At 35.3% G+C, this 18,172-nt stretch overlaps 1 protein-coding gene across 29 annotated transcripts in view; it reads right to left on the reverse strand.

The window, feature by feature from the left end:
- Nucleotides 1–18,172, reverse strand: part of TMTC2 (transmembrane O-mannosyltransferase targeting cadherins 2) — a 949,512-nt gene that overhangs the window by 116,542 nt on the left and 814,798 nt on the right. The gene's annotated exons all lie outside the window — the stretch shown is intronic.

Raw genomic sequence — 18,172 nt, forward strand, 5'->3', positions numbered from 1 at the left:
CAACACATTTTACACAAGCATATGGAATAGCTTTTTTACATCTTCCATCAGGCATGTGGAGGTTGGTGAGAAAATACACCATAAGAAAACATTAAAAAATACATGAAATACATTCAAGATGTGAAAGGAAAACCAAATGCAGATTTTTCACGGCCTGGCATATTTAGGAGTGAGAAAAGTATTGGATCCAAAGCCATGATCTCACTTTTGATCAAGTTGCTAAATATGAGTAAATAGAAAAAATATTTTTACGTAGTTTTCATGATACAAGAAAAATAATTAAAATTTGAGTTATGTTACTGATTATATCTGTATTTAAGAGGAGTCTGATAATATTTAAATTGAGCAGAACAAGCAAATCAAGTTCCTTTGGAGTAACATTTATATAGTAATCACATATTATTATAGATTAGAAATGAAAGAATTTACCACAGAAAAAATAAAACTAGAAGTATAGGAAATTCAGGGGAAATTTTTTAAAGCCTGTCATGTTCCTTTTAGTGTGCTATCTGAACATGCTAAATAATGTTTGTTTACTTTTATAGCAACAAATAGGATATTGAACTCTTTATGGCTTCTTAAATTCAAAGTACTATGCTAATAATTTGATATACATTTTATCATTTAACTTCTATAGAAGAATTATATCATTGGAAGATACATGTAACAAAATTTCTTTTTTCCAGTTGAAGAAATTGAAGCTTAGAGAGAATAAGAATAAATGTATAACATCACACCTCAGAAAATTGATAGAGTTGGAATTTGATTTCAATCACTAAGGAATGCTACTTTTTTATAAGAGTATATTGATAATCTGAGAGAAGTTATTATTATATCCCGTTACTTTCACATACAGTGACATATCTGTAACAACATATGTATTGTCTCAGTTTTAAAATGGTCTGTAACTATTTAATCTCATATAAGTTTGATAGATAATACAATTTAGATTTTGAGAAGTTAGATTTGTTTCAAAGCAAATGCGGAGTAAATAGAGTTGAAGTTTAAACTTAAACCCTCCAACTATACTCCTGTCTTGGAAGAAATTGTCATCCTAGTTGTATGAGTTGATCAACTTAAACTGACTCATATATGTGCTTTTGTATGTTTCTTCCTTTTGAACATGCCATTCGTTTATAAGATTACTAGTTGTGATATTTCCCCTTATTTCAGCAGAACTGTGTTGACTTTCTGCTATTTGCCAGATGTGTCTTGCTATGGATATAAATTTAAAAAAAACTGAACCTAACCTTCAAAACCTTAAGTTCCAATTTAAAAAATAAAGACAAATAAATAATTGTAAAGCAGTGGGATAAATGCTTTCCTTAATAGTATAGAAAGCTATCGTGGAAGTGGGGCAGTACTTATTCTGCCTTGCTTTGGCACCGTTTTGAAGAGGAGATTATTCTGAAGCTCTGGCATAGAGTAAAGCTAATTACTTACTAATTTGGCCTAATAAGTGGTGTGTTCCTATACTTTGCGTTAATCAACTACAAGATTACTACGTCAATAAATATGCTTTAGGCAGCTCTGTTTGAGAAATCTTGCAGCTGGGCTCTGTTGGTCTGTCACTTGGCCGCTGCCCTCAAGGAGTTCACCATGACGCCAAAGAAATGAGAGGCCACATTTTAAAAAATGTTTGCTCTATAAGGGCAGGGATTTTCTTCTCTGTCCATGACTATATTCTGAGCTATTTGTGAAGCCTGGTTCCATGACTATATTCTGAGCTATTTGTGAAGCAGTCAAATAATTAAGTGATTAATGATTGAATGAGTATGAAAAAAAATGTGGACTTTGTCATCAAATATACTTGACTTCAAAATATCATATCTTCCAACTACTATTTTTTTTGATGGCAGGGCTTTAGGGAGTACATGCATTTAACTTAGGTGACAGTTTTGATGACTAAAAATAATGTATATAAATCGTCCCTATAAATTCACATGAAAGTTGTTCAGCAATAGAAAATCATAGAGCCTGGTGAGTTGTAGAGATGATAGTTCTGAGTGAGTCAAAGAGGCGAACTGAACTCAGTTGAGCTTCATAGATAGAATTTCATTATGTTTCTGGTTCCAGAAGTTTCTGCCTCTTCTTCAAGCACTTTGTTTGACTCTCCTATAAATCTTGGATAGTAATAGTTAGGGAATTCAAGACTCAGATGTTGACTAATATAACAAGAATTTCCTAAATGGTATCTGGCTGGTGATCATTGTGAACTGGAACAGTCAAGGGAAGTTTTACACAGGAGAAAAAGGGTAAATAAAATAAAACAAAAACAACAACAACAAACAGGAGAGTACTCAAATAGAGGGTGGAGACACAATAAATTTAGTGTATTTGTACGGAGAAGCTAAAATATTTATGGTACTTAAAATTTTACAGATGTAAGAAGCAGGAGCAATTTTACATGGTAGAACAGTTATGGCCGTTCAGCAGCCATAGATATCTTTGCTTAAAAATAAGAACTAATATGTATTGATTATCTCATAATTAGCACTTTTAATGTGTAATTTGTTAATCATTTTAAAAGTTAAAGATATTATATATTAAATAATTATATTCCTATTATTATGTGTCTTCTGTGGATTAGAAAAGTAAGATTTTAAAGAGGTTAAATAATTCAGCCAAGGTCATACATCTATTTATTGAATGGATTTTGAGAAAGTATTTATCTAGAAATGTGATATTTTTCGAAGTATGGGTCATGGATACACTTGGATTAGTACCTGTGATGTTTTAAAAATGCATATTTCTAGGCTTCACCCCAGATAGACTAAAGTAGCTTGAGAGGGGCCAGGAATCCATATTTTAAACCATCCTTGATAATAATTTATAATCAATCATTGATAATCTTGATAATTATCTATCTACATACCTTAGATTATCTATAATTTGGCATTATAAGAAAGCAGATGCTAGCTCAGTTTTTAAGCATGATGTTGTATGTTAACTAGGCTGCCTTCAGTTTCCTCATCTACAAAGCAGAGAGAATAAAATCTCTTCTCATACAGTTGTTTGGAGGATTAAGTAAACAAGCCTTACGTATAAAGTCCTCGGAACGGAGTCTGGCAGTTTTTCAGTATTCAATAAAATTACCTACCATTATTATTTCTCATTTCCTTCAAGACTGCCTTGAGGTAGAATGGGCCTCAGAAACTAGTTTATTCATTTTAACCACTACTCTCTTCACATTCATTTTCTCAGACTGAAGAGGTCTAATCTTCTGGTGTTTCATGGAGGCATTCCATTATCTTGGCCATTTAAATTACATCCTCCTGAGCTTTTTCTATCTCCAGTTTATCTTTGATTTCACTAGCAATCACACTAAGGAATATTGCAGATGGGGCCTCTCAATAATTTCACAGTAGGATAAGCTTATGTTTTGTGTTAGTTCCCTACAGTTTATAAGGGTGCCCAACTTTTATTAGTCTTTTCATGCACATTAAGGGGAAAAAAAGCTTAATAATTTGCTTTCCTTTTCCCGGATTAGAACTAAGAGCTCACAATCCATCATCTAAAAAAAATTGTGCTTGCATTTGTTTTCTCTAAATGCATTATCCTAATTAAAATAATAACACTTTATATTCTCACAGTGCTTTATGATTCAGAAAATCCATTTGATCAGAAACCATAAAGGTACCATTTCATTATATATTTTTACTGTTCTATAGCATTTCTTAAGCACACGTACACACCCACATAGACATAAAATCAAACCAAATATTTTTCACCCTTCATTCCAAATCTTATTACACAATTAACATGGGGTAGGATTTAGGAATGATTGCTGTAGCATGTATGTCTTTCTTATGTGTAATAAAATAGAATTCTGGAGATATTTTTGAAATATTAAGAATAAAAGTATATGTATCATCAATTATTAGTTTGGATTAAACCAGAATCTCCTGATAACGAAGTGAATTTTTAAAATTGTGCTCAACTGAGTCTTGGTGGAGCCACAAATTGTCCCTGGACAGCTCAGCTCATGGGAATGGGTAGAGCAGTGAATTCTGAGCAAACAAGCCCTTTAGCTCCTTCACCCGAATAGCTCAGTTTCAAGTGTTTTTATCTGGCTTGCAATTTTATTTGAAGAAAAATGCCATGGTTAAAACAGGATTGAAAACTATTATAGTGGGTAAGACAGTAGATTTAAAAAACTCCCCATTCTCAGAAATCACATCAACAAAAAAATTAATGTCTAGTTAACAACTCTAAAATCTAAAGGGCTATACAACATTGAAAATCCACTATATTTTAATTTAAAAATAAATAAAATCTCAGAGGCTTAAAACTATGATATAGGAATTACTGATGTGGCTCAGCAGTAATGAGCATGTGGGTTTGATCTTTGGTCTTGCTCAGTGGGTTAAGGATCCCCCGTTACTGTCAGCTGTGGTGTAGGTCATAGATTCGGCTTAGATCTGGCGTTGCTGTGGCTGTGGTACAGTCCGGCAGCTGCAGCTCCAATTGCACCCCTAGCCTGGGGGCTTCCATATGCTGTGGGTGTGGCCCTAAAAAGACAAAAAATAAAAAAACAAACCCAAAAACAAAAACAAAAAAACTAAACAAAAACATGGTATGATATGTAACAGAAGGCTGTGCTCTATTTTGTTCAGGTTTAGAGATTTTTTTTTATACATCTTTGTTTACTCCAATAGAGAAAAAGATAGTTGACAATCACCTCCCAGGGCTGATGCTCCTGAGGGCATCTGCTGACTTTTCATCATCCATGTACATCATACATTCCTGCCTAACTTTGAGATGAGAAAGTTTGTTCCTACTCTGTTCCATAATGATGGAACACTGGAGGAATATGCTAAATAAAACAGAAACTATAAACAGCTCCACAATTCCTAACCTCACAGATTTTAGAGACGTAATTAATTCTGTGGGTACAGGATTTATAGATAAATCATGTGCCTCTCACCATAATATAGACATATAGAAGCAGAACCAGCCAGAATATAAAAAGTGAACCGTTACAGAAAATGAGACCTTAAAGGTCATTGATCATATGGGCCATTATAAAGATGCTTCAACCCGTTTCCTTATCTCCCTCTTCTAAATTGTAATTAAAGTTAGTAGGACAAATATAACCAAGGTTATAACAATGATCTCAACTTTCAGAAGGAAAATATAATTTCCTAAAATGTGCACAGATTTTTTGTAAAACATCAAGGAAAAAACTAAATTTGTTGTGTAAAGTGCTTAATTAGCTTTAAAAACCACATTCTTAGATTAATTTGTGTCTTCAGCAAGGAAATAGTTGGCTTTTCTTCTATATACATTCTGCAAATCTGTGATGAATCATTTCAGTTCCGCAAATCTGAACCAAATGTATGCATTTTGATATCTAATCTAGGAAAAGTTGTCAGAGTCATTCATTCAGCAACATTTCTTCCAACATTCTTCTAATTGCTAGACTTTGGGCAACAAAAGGTGGAATAATTGAGCATGATAGATATTTTCTTACACGCACAATATATCAGATGAACGTGTTACAGAGTTTTAAGAAAGGGAAATCTGTTCTTCTCAGACAGCAGAGCAAGGGTACGTCTGTTAGTGAGCAAAGATCAGCAAAATTTGACAGTTTAACTTTTTTTTTTGGTCTGTTTGCCATTTTCTTGGGCTGCTCCCACAGCATATGGAGGGTCCCAGGCTAGGGGTCGAATAGGAGCTGTAGCCGCCGGCCTGCGCCAGAGCCACAGCAACGTGGGATCCGAGTTGCGTCTGTGACCTGCACCACAGCTCACCGCAACGCCGGATCCTTAACCCGCTGAGCAAGGCCAGGAACTGAACCCACAACCTCATGGTTCCTAGTCGGATTTGTTAACCACTGAACCATGACGGGAACTCTGACAGTTTAACTTTTTAAAGATTCTTTTGTCTTCTCAGTTTTCCTCATCCCAGTCTTGGGGTTCCACTCCTTCCAAGGCAATGCCAAAATCCTAACATAAAAATACTGCATGAGGAGCATTTGAGTTCCATTTTAATTCTACAATCATCTTAATTAGACTGTGCATCAGACTTTGAGTCATGCCTACCTTATAGCTACAAAAAAATACAAAACGACAAAACAACAACAACAAAACAACTTATTTAAGGTTATAATGATAACTGTCTCCTTCTCTGCTTTGAGACAAACGTTTAAAAATATGAGCTCATCTTTGCCTTTGTTTAAAGGTCTTCACGATTGTTAGAAGCAGCCAGCAAATACTTGAAATCACAAAGCTCTTTTCCTAAACTGGAATTTCGTCTTAAATAAATAAAAGTGTTAAGGTGCAATAATATAGATAATCTCAATGCATTTGCAAGCCATGGATAGTAGCATCACATTTTCCTGTACGAAAAAAGCTCTTCTGTGATCAAGCTCGGAAAGGAGAACAATCCAATCCCAGAATCCCATATTGAAAACCTCTTTTGTAGAACTATTCCTGGTACTAAATCTGTATTACTAAGGGTTTGATTAGCAAAACAGCCCAGCCTAGGTAGTTCAAAAGAGATAATTAATTGCAAATAAATGAGAGTGCTGGAAAGCCAAACAAGGGACTAGCAAGGCAACCAAAAATTACCAACATCAGGAGACGAGCATCACTTTAGATTTGGAGAAACCAAAGGGAGGAGGGTGTGACCAGAGTCAGGTGCAACCGGTAGAAATTGGAACTATGATAGAAGCTGGCTGAGAAGAGCTAGAAAATATGAAGTAGAAGCAGAAAGTGCTGGTTATTTTCCTTCCTTGAATCTGCCAGACTCCTTATTTTATTTCCACTGGCTGAAACCAACTAGAATACCCTTGGTCTTTAGAAAGGTAATTTGAAAGATTCAGTGCCCATCAGTGCGAATTAGGAATTGGGAGAAGTTCAGGAGATGGATTGAGAGCAAATGGGGATGTGACAGGCACACTCATTTTCATGACTAGAGGATAGTAAGATATTTGAGTTCATAAGGGGTCATCACAATCTTTTATAATGTAATTTTTAAAGTCACTGCATCCTGGAAAAAAGATTGCTTCAGAACTTTCCTTAGTAATTTGTTACATGGTCTAATATGAGGAAGTTCCTAGTTCTATTTCTGATCTCTGATATTTAAAATCAGTATTTCTTATTCTTCCAGTTAAGAAAAATGGTTATGACACAAAGCCATGTTCATTTTCATCCTTGACTTCTTAGTACAATATTACTTGGCATGCTTATCTGATGGCTGTGTCATACCTTAAAATAATAAATATTTGGAGGCTCCCATTCCTCTCCAGTGCTTTTCCTTACTATCTTTGATTTCTTATATCGATTCTAAATTACAGTATCTGCCTTGATGGAACAGAAGTTACATACATGAAGTTGTCCAAATGGTAGTTCCAATTGCTCTGGCAACTTTGAAATACAAGATGTTAGATTTGCTAAAGCTTAATATAAGCATACCTTATGACCAACAAGCCTGCGACTTGACAGTGCTCACTGAAAGACGGATGAAAGAAAGTTCATAGCTTTGTTATTCGTAATAACTCAAAACTGGAAACTCCCCAAATGCCCACTAGTAATAAAATAGATAAATTGACTTGTCAACATAATTTATTGCTATTCAATTTGAATGAATTATCTTAACCTATACAGGTCATTATGGATGAAGCTAAATTGAAAGAAGCTAAATATGTAAAGCACAAGATATATAATTCCACTGATATAAAATGCAAGAGGAAAATACTAAATCTATGCAAACAGAAGTCAGCACAGATTCCCCTTGGTAGTGCAAGGGTAGTGACCAAAAGGGAGCACAAGAGGGCCTTGAGTGGTGCTGCAGTTGTGTGTGTGTTTGTGCTGTGTGTGTATGTGAAAAGTTTACCAAACTCTACAATGGCTGAGAAAGGTCCATTCTAAATTTATAGATTGAAACCATAATCCATAGTGCCTCAGAATGTGAAAGTATCTGGAGGTAAATCCTTTAAAGAAGTAATTAAATTAAAATTAGGCCCCTAGGTTGGGCACTAATCCAATCTGATGTTATTCTAAGAAGAGGAGATTGGGTCAGACACCAGACCACAGCGAGAAGGCGACCACCTGTAAGTCAAGGACAGAGGCCTCTGAAAAACCAAACCTGCCAACACCATGAGCTTGGCCTTCTAGCTTATAGAACTGTGGGAAAATAAACTTAGGCTGTAAAGCCGCTCAGTCTATAGTATTTTGTTATGACAGCCCTGAGAAACTGATACACCTGTGTATTATTTTTTACATATATTATACTGTACCTTTTAAAAAATTATTATGAGATGTATACCACTTACTGTGTAATACTCAGCAAAGTCTAGGGTAATACTCTTTAACCACATTAGTAAATATATCTATAGCAAACCATGTGGATATTCAGAAAAAGTGGGGTAAATAAAAATTATAAATAGCCTCACTTCCATTTGTGTCAGATTTAGCTGTTCACAGAGTTTTGGCGTCAAAGTAACAACAAAAAAATCTTTTTTAATTTAAAAAAAAATTTTAAAAAGCAACGCCAAGTAGTTATGCTGTGAGCCACATGGGAAGTCCTAAAACTTAAAAACTAAAAGTCCTTTAGATTTTAGAGCTTTGTTGATTTGGAAACGTAGATTAGTCATTGTGGATTTGGTGCTACAATAATTTTAAAGTAACGTTTTAATGTACTATAATGTCTGTTTGCAAATACTGTTCTCCACTGCAGTAATATCAGTTACCTCCTCAAATAATCTTGGAAATTTCACATTGTCATTTGAACTACAAGAGCTTTAAAATGTTTTAGGCAGTGTAAATATAAATACAAGGTCTTTTCAAGGACTTAGGATCTGCTGTGAACCTCATAGTATAAAACAGTCAATATATTAAAAAGGCCAATAAAGTAAGACTGAAATAATAAAATAACTTACGAGGTATCATGAAATATGCCCCTGGAAATTATACTCCTCTGAGTGCAAGTTCAATGGCTAGTAAAACTATGGAATTAACATAGAATAGTATTGGGACTATTAAATAAGTTTAAAAATATCATGAGTAAAACTTGATAGATTTTTATAGAATTATAAAATGAAGCTGATAGAAAAATAACACTTTTTTTTTATAACTTATTCAGAAAGTCACTTGATAATGTCTCAAGGCAAATTTCCCGACCTCGTTTCAAGCCAAAGGAAGCATATATCATCTTAGGCACCAATAATTAATAAAACTTCTGCTGATTTTATTTTCATCTCCCATGGTCAAATCCATGTGATATTGAAAACAATTTTTACTTTTATTTGCTGGATTGTATGGTTCCAGTGTACATGAAAATCTTCCACAAATAAAATTAGCATTTGAATAAATTACCATATACAAGGTTATGTTTCTCACAAACTATGTAGTTTGCTTTTCTTCTGGGAGGTGACAAGGTGTTTAAAAGTTCTCTGAAAACAACTCTAAAATGGAACTTGTGTCTAATGTGGGAGGAGTCTACTAAAAATCTAAGTTAAAGAAAATTTCAGGAGAGAAAATGACCTTTTGAGAAAGAGAGAGATTGTGAAGTTTTACCTGATAGCCTTCTCTCTTCTGTTCCAGTTTGAGACCACCATTTTTTTTTTTAAACCCGAGTCTTTTAATGGCAAAATCAGAGTGTATGTTCGTAGCATCAAATTTGTGACTCAAGTTTCAAGAGTTGAGGTCCAGATGTAATATAAAAATTGTTGGAAGAATACATGGGCGAGCAGAATCAGACGGCATTTCTCCCCATGGCTTTCAGTTGGGAACCCAGAAAATCTGGCAAGCGTTGCCCTCAACCCCATGTTAGCTTGCACATGACTGAGAGGGCTGTGAAGGCAGAGAACATTCTCCACCTTGCCCTAGGGCGAGAGAGGAGACTGCATATCTCTGATTGATTTGGCTACTCTTGCCTCTACTGTGTACTGTGCACTGTGCTGCAAATTCACGTGGAGTGTGTTTCTAAAGCATGAGTGTTTAGAATAATGAAGACTCTTGCCCATATTTCCCTAGCACACAACTGACAACTCTGTCATTTGAGCCTAGCTATTCTGTCTTTAAAACGCATGGTGAGAATATACATAAGAGGAGGGAGGGATATTTAAAAATAAAAAGCAGTTTGTGAGGATTAAGAAAAGATGACTCTGGAGTCAATTCTAACAAAGTGAGCAGAAGAGAGAATTCAAGTTGAGGAAACGTCAGGAACACTTGCTCAGGAACAGAAACATTAGATCTGTAAGAGTAAGTTGACTCTGAAACATGAAGAGATAATTGAGCTATTCTTGAGGCTCATGTTTTGCTCTACTTTTTCTAATATTCTTTGGATAGTTCATGTGCTAGTGGAATTAATCACCAGGCTGTTTATTTGGTTGGAATATTAGACATTTAATTAATTAATTTATTTATTTATTTATTTTAGGGCCACACCCACAACATATGTACATTCCCAGGCTAGGGGGCCAATCAGAGCTACAGCTGCTGGCCCAAGCAACCGCTGCAGCAAGTCCAGATCCAAGCTGCATCTGTGACCTGCACCACAGCTCACGGCAATGCAGGATCCTTAACCCACTGAGCGAGGACAGGGATCTGAACCTGTGTCCTCATGGATACTGGTCAGTTCCGTTACCGCTAAGCCACAGTGGGAACTCCCAAGACATGTATTTAAAAATCCCTATTTGGAGAAGGTAGATATTGAAAAAATAATTGTAATATTTCTCTTCCTTAGGATAAAATAAGCTCTCTTATTATTGTTAGAAATCCGAACATGTTCTTTCATGCTTTGGTCCTCTGAGAAATCTCATAAACTCCCAATGATAAGCTTCACTTATTTCTACATATGCTTCTAATAACATTTATCTTAGCTTACTCTGTTAGGTGCTTTTTTCTTTTATGTTATGTTTTTGCTCGCTCTTAGTTTATATTCCTAGTATCTAGCAGAATACTTGACATATAGTAAATATACTAAAAATGTCCAGAATATGTCCTCCAGTTTTTTAACTATTCTTGTCCATATTTTAGATTATAATATGGGGGAGGCATGAGCATGTATCTCTGCAGTACTTCTAATTTGAAATGGCAGCATAACTAAAAGAGGAAATGAATTTGTTGAAGCCCTCACTTAGAAGGCTCTAGAAGAATGAGGTGCAAAAGAGGAGGGGAAATTCTGATAGTGTTGCAGAGAAAGGGAACCCGTTGTAGAGCCACAGAAAACGTGGTGTTGGGAATTATAAAATCAAAGCACACTGCTTACTTTACGACCCGTTTAGAAAGTTGAGATGTACAGCTCAAGGTTATTCATCTAAAAAAAACCCTCTCAAGTGTACATGGAACATTCTCTCAGATAAATGTTAGACTGCAATTGTGTTAGACTACTGCTCCCAGTATGTTAGACTACAAACCAAGTCTTAATAAACCTGGGACTGAAATCACATCAAGCATCTTTTTCAACCATATTGTTTTACCTTCTTGCAAATCTCTTAAATGTTCAGTTTAATAGAAAATCATTGCAATCTCATATCTGCTTCTCCTATCTCTTGCAGTATACACATACAATCTCTAGAAAACTCCATTATACATTCATAGAAAATGAAAGATAAAAGAGGAAATGCTATCATAGTATTTTTGCGAAATTAGTTTTGAACTTAGAAAAAGTTTTTAGAGGCCTCTAAGGAGCTCAGACCTCACATTGAAAACTACTTCTGTAGCAGATATTTTAAATAATTTCCTGGCACTTTTCATTGCTTGTGAAGGCTATAGCCACAATATTTTTTCTTCCTATATCAGAGTCCTTTTATGTAGCTAAATACCTATAAGAGTCCTTCTTTTGGAGTTCCCATCATGGCTCAGTGGTTAGTGAACCCCGCTAGCATCCATGAGGATGCAGGTTCGATCCCTGGCCTCGCGCAGTGGGTTAAGGGTTGTTGTGAGCTGTGGTGTAGGTCACAGATGTGGCTCCAATCCTGTGTGCCTCTGGTGTTGGCCAGCAGCTATAGCTCCAATTGGACCCCTAGCTTGGGAACCTCCATATGCTGCAGGTGCGCCCCCCCCCCCAAAAAAAGACAAAAAGACTTAAAAAAAAAATCTTCCTTTGTACTTGAATTTTAGTAACTTCACCAGGGTATGCTTTGAAGTTTTTTTGTTCTTTATCAGTTTATCACTGACTAAGCTCTGTCTTCAATTTAGACAACAGTTGAAGGCCCTCTTTCATGCAAGACAACTATTTCTTAATTTAAATATTATTCCCATGCTGTTAGTACTTTTTTTTCAGGAACACAGTGATGTTTGTGTCAGAACTTCTGTGTATTTCATAGTTATTTAATCGAGAATTTCTGTAGATCTTTTAAATCTTCTTTTGTGCTGTCTTGCCCAAGTCTGTCATCCATAACTGACTTTGCAGGTAACCTTTTTCTCTTTACTTCTTGTGTACACTGATTTCTCTAATGACAAAGTTGTAAATCTAGAGTTTGATGAGCTCTGCTCTCTCATCACTTTTGAGGTCCTTCTACTACTTGATTAACTCTTCTCTGAGCAGTATTTTATGGAATTGAGGGATATCTTGTTCTCAATATTTTTAAGAATGTAGGATATTATTTCTTTCTGAAAATGCCATCTCTTTCTGGAACACCACTCCCGTCTTTTTTCAGTGACCTGTAATTTATGATCTGCCTCTTTTTTCTTTATCATGTAGAAATAGATAACATGTTGAATCTTTGTGCTTATTACTCAAATCCAAATGAGAGGGGTTCTTAACTATTGAGGTATAATTGCCAGGTAAAAACTATATATTTAATGTCTGCAACTCAGTGAGTTTGGATTGTATATGAAATCATCACCACCGTCAAGGCCATAAACATATCTATCACCTGCCAAAAATTTTTCCTCCTCCCTTTATCATCATCATCATTGTTTCTGTGTGGTAAGAATACTTCACATGAGATCTGTCCTCTTAGAAGATTTCAAATGTACAATACAGTATTATTATTATTAATTTATTTTTATTGAAGTATAGTTGATTTACAATGTGTTCATTTGTGCTGTACAGCAGAGTGACAATTTATATATTTGTATGTATATATGTATTATATATGTGTGTGTATACACACACACACACACACACACATACACAGTTTTTAAAAAATGCTCTTTTCCATCGTGGACAATGAATAGAGTTCTCTGTGCTGTACAGTGGGACGTTGTTGTTTATTCTGTCCGTGTATAGTAGCTGACACCTGCCAACCCCAGTCTCCCACTCCAAGCCTCCCCCATCCCCTTCGCCTGGGCAGCCACAAGTCTGTTCTCCTCACAAGTCAGTGGATCTGTTTCTGTTTCATAGATTCCTTGGTGTTGTATGTTGGATTCCACATAAAAGTGATATCATATGTTACTTGTCTTTCTTTTTCTGGCCTGCCTCATTTAGTATGACAATCTCTAGTTGCATCCATGTTGCTACTACACTATTTCTGTTATTAGCATAGGCACAGTGCTTTATAGTGGCTCTCCAGAAACTATGTATCTTGCATAACTGAAACTTTGTACCCACTGACACGTCCTACCCTCTTCCCCTCAGCCCCTCGCAACTATCATTCTATTCTCTGCTTCTAGAAACTGGATTATTTTAGATGCTACATATAACTAAAATTATGGTGTCTTCGTCTGATCATTTCACTTAGCATAATGTCCTCTAGGTTCATCCATTTTGGTGCAAATGGCAGGATTCACTTCCTTATTAAGGTTGAATAATATTTTATTTTCCCCTCATCCTCATTATCATCATCATCATTATATTTCTTTGTATTATGTATCTCATATAAAAAACGGCTTAAAGCCCACAGCTAACATCATCCTCGATGGTGAAAAATTAAAAGCATCTCTCAGATCAGGAATAAGACATGGATACCCAGTCTGGCTATCTCTATTCAGAGACTTAGTGTGTTTATGTTTCTTTATTAGCTAACTAGGATCAGCAGGTTGGAGGCTTACACTAAGTTTCTTTCTGTTCTTTACCTTTTTACCTTCAGCTTGCTTCTTATGGAGAAGGGGAAAAATAGTGTCTATAGCAGTGCATTTAGCTATTTATCATATAACTTCTCTCCCATATCCCTACTCCCTATATCTAAATGAAGAAGTTTTCTTACCTCTTTCAGAACCCAATTAGCTTTATAAAAAACTCTAGTCTGCCTGAGATCAAATTGAACTATATTATTTTTCATATTGATAAGGTTGAATACACTGCATATTTTTATTTTCTGCAAAAATTGTCTAACAATATTGTATATGTCTTGAGGGCAAGAATTGTGGCTATAGTCACTTGAAGTCACCAAATACTGCAATTATTAGAGCATGGTATTATCCTCTTATATAATGTGTTTCCTCAGTTCTTTACCAAGGAGAAAATTAATTATCTACAACAGGGGTTAGAAAACTACAGCTCATGGGCCAAATCCTAATCATGCCCTTTTTTATAGATAAAGTTTTGCTGGTACACAGTAACGCATTTATTTACATATTGAATACGACTGCTTTTCTTTTACAACAGCAGAACTAGCAATTGTGACAGTCTCCCTGGCCAGCAAAGCTAAAAGTATCCGTTATTTGCACCTTTACAGAGAAAAAAAAAAAAACCTGCTAACCTTGATCTATAAGAAGATAAAATGAAATGTTATTAAAATTGCACACTCTTCTCATGCTCTATTGAGCTCTAAAAAATTGTGTGTCTAAGAAAGAGAAGAGCCCCAGATTTCAGGAAAACTCTGTTAAAAGAGGAAAAACTAGAAGGTCATTATAGGCAAAGATTCTAAGCATGTTTTGGGGAGACATGTATATTGTCATTGAATTTGAAATAAATTTTGAAAATAATTTTTAAAATAGGGTATAAATAAAAATAACTGAAAAGTACAAATGTACGCAAAGTAAGAAGGAATTGATTAGCTCTAAAATATCAATCACAAAATAATTCTCTGTATAAAAAATAGAACTAGCTAAATAAAAGGCCCACACCTCATATATAGGATGATATTTGAGACTTTCCTTAATTTGCCAGTGTATTTTTTAAAAAAACAAAAGCAAATCTTATTTCAAATGGAAAACATTATTTTCCTCAAATAAATAATAGGATTGCTTACAACAAAAAAAGAAAATCAATGGAAATTACTAAGTTTACTCTTTAAGGAAATAGAACATTTATTTCTGCTCTCTTTAGAGACTAAGGTTATAATTTATTTTTCTTCATGTAAAAAGCAGAAAAAATGAAGTAAAATTCACATGTAATTCATGACTAGACAGCCATGCCCTGTATGCATAATTTATAAGAACAAAACAGCAAAATATCTTTTAAAATCTCGGTATATGGATATCAGATTTTAATGTTGAAAACAAAAGACAACTTCAAGTTCATTGGAGAGCTGCTAGATGGCTGTGATCAAAACTCTGAAAAATTAGATGGCAAATTATATTTGAGCATATTTACCATAACTGACAATGCTATTTATTATAAGTTGCAATTACAGAAAAATATTCAAATTTAATATTCAAAAATAATAATCATGAACCTTGGTGTAAGGTATTTTCATTCTCAGGAGTTCGAGAAAGGCTCCCTGCATTACTATAATGCTATCAATGTTCCCATCATGGCTCCGCGATTAATGAACTCAACTAGAATCCACGAGGATGCAGGTTCAATCCCTGGCCTGCTCAGTCGTTAAGGATCCATCATTGCTGTGAGCCATGGTATAAGGCACATACCTGGCTCGAATCGCACATTTGTGGCTGTGGCATAGGCCGGCAGCTGTAGCTCTGATTCGACCCCTAGCCTGGGAACCTCCATATGCCGTGGGTGAGGCCCTTAAAAGAAGTAATAATAATGCTACCATATTCCTGAAGTTTAAACAGTTGAAACTTTTTGTACTGGCTAAAGCGTGGCAAATTTGCATTGTTTATGGGAATAGAAATTAGTGGAACAGTGCAGAGAGTAATTTATCAGTATCCGAGAGGGAGGCAGGATGTTATAAGGAACACCATAAACTTTTTGAAGTCAAATAGCATCTCTAAACTAGAATCACTGGCCAAAATATCCAGTTTCTGGAATATAATCTAAATTATATTCAGAATAAAAATACTTTGTTCATTAAAAACTTATTTATAATTAGATGAAAAAGCTTCAAGGATGCTATTACTATTTTCCAGTTATAAGAGGTTATAGCCATCTAAAAGCATCCAACATATTTTTAACTTCATAAAGAATAAAATAATTATCTAAAGTAAAAATGTTAACATTCTTTAAAGAAAATCCTTACTTATAATTTCAAAAATTGGAAACCAAATACTCCATTATATGAAAACTTCAATTTTTTTTTGCACCCATGGCACATGGAGGTTCCCAGACTAGGGGTCAGATCAGAGCTACAGCTGCCAGCCTATGTCACAGCTCATGGCAATGCCAGATCCTTAACCCACTGAGTGAGGGCCGGGATCGAACCTGCAACCTCATGGTTCCTAGTCGGTTTCATTTCCACTGCGACACAACGGTAATTCCTATATGAAAACTTTAAATTGTGGCACCTACTTTCAAAAATAGCATCATAAGAGTTCCTGTTGTGGCTCTGTGTTTAAGGACTCAACATAGTGTCTGTGAGGTTGTGAGTTCACTCAGTGGGTTCAGGATCCGGCGTGGCTACAGGCTGCAGTGTAGGGCACAGATGCAGCTTGGATCCAGTATGGCCATGGCTGTTGCATAGACCAGCAGCTCCAGCTCCTATTCAATCCCATATGTGAACTTACATATGCCACAAGTGTGGCCATAAAAGGAAAAAAAATCCTCATAGCATTAAATGTTATTTACTCTAATTTTTATTTTAATAGGTATGTAGATAGAGGTATCTTTTTGTTGCCTTTTTATCCAGTTTGATAACATTATTTCTTTTGTTATCCCCTTTCCTCTTTGGAATTTCTTCTTTATTTTTTCTGTATTTGTTTACACTATGGGGGTCATCAAATAGGAACTCTTTTCTACTTAGCAGTAGCTACATTCTGAGGATTTTATTTTCCTTTTGGCTTACTTTTTTGTTTCAACATCTTTTCTCATACATTGTCCTCCAAAAGCACTTTTGCTAGTGGGTTTTATGTTGTTTTGTGTTATATTTCTCCTTACTATTCATCAGTCAAGACTCAATGTTTGCCAACAGAAAGAGTGAAGAAAATTTTCTTGATCTAAGCCTTCATTTGTATGATGGTTCTTTTTTACATATACAAGTGAATCTACTCAGTGGTCCAGCCTACCACTTAGAAGTTGCCAGTTCAAACCAAGAAGTTTTTGTCTTTTCTTTTCTTTTCCTTTCCTTTCCTTTCTCTTCTTTTCTCTTCTTTTCCTTTCTTTTCTTTTCTTTTTTCTTTTCTTTTCTTTTCTTATTTTTAGTTGGAAGAGGCTGCACCATGAAGCAGTAATTGCTATGAGAGCTGAAAATAACTGCAGAGGGTGCACCATCCTCACCAAACAGTTGTTGAGGGATAGGAAGAAATAGTTTGTGTTCTTAAGTCAGATATTGGTTTCCTACCACATGCCTTATTTCCAGACAATATCTGTATATTTGTCTGTCTGTGCTATGAAACAACCTCAGTATCTCAGTGGCTTAGAGGGAAATTTACTTCACTTGCTCCTTGGTCTGTTGGTCAGGTGGGTAGTGCTACTTGAGGTCTGTTCCATGTGTCTCCCACCATCCTTGTGCCTAAGACATATCTTCCCCATGGTGACTGTAGAAGTGCAAGAGGAAGAAGTTGAAACAGTGTAGTTCCTAAGACCTTGGTTTGGAAATGGCACAGTGTCACGTGTCCACTTGTCAGCGGCCAAGGCATATTACATGGCCAGGTTCAAAATAAATGGGGCTGGAAAAGTTGCTTTGCCCATTCTAGTGAGAGCCACCTACTGCAAAGTCAAATAGGAACATGCATCAATTAATTCTATTATAGAGAGAGAGTGAAGAATTGGTAATAAACCATATTCTATTTCATTAAGCAAACCCAAGTTTCATCTTATCAATGTTATAGTAATATTTTATGCACAGGCATATTTTATATTTAATAAATATAATCTGCTTGTAATGTATATCCAGTTGCTTTCAGATTTTCTTGTTATCTGTTAGTCATGGCTGATTGTGCTGCAAGTATTTATCTTATTCTCTGTGTCCAGTGATATGTTAGTGAGAAAATGAATG

The sequence above is a fragment of the Sus scrofa genome, chromosome 5 (genome assembly GCF_054392235.1).
Source record: "Sus scrofa isolate SSC_HxYL_T2T_F1_AM1 chromosome 5, Sscrofa_HxYL_maternal_Yorkshire_Landrace_v2.0, whole genome shotgun sequence".
Taxonomy (NCBI): domain Eukaryota; kingdom Metazoa; phylum Chordata; class Mammalia; order Artiodactyla; family Suidae; genus Sus; species Sus scrofa.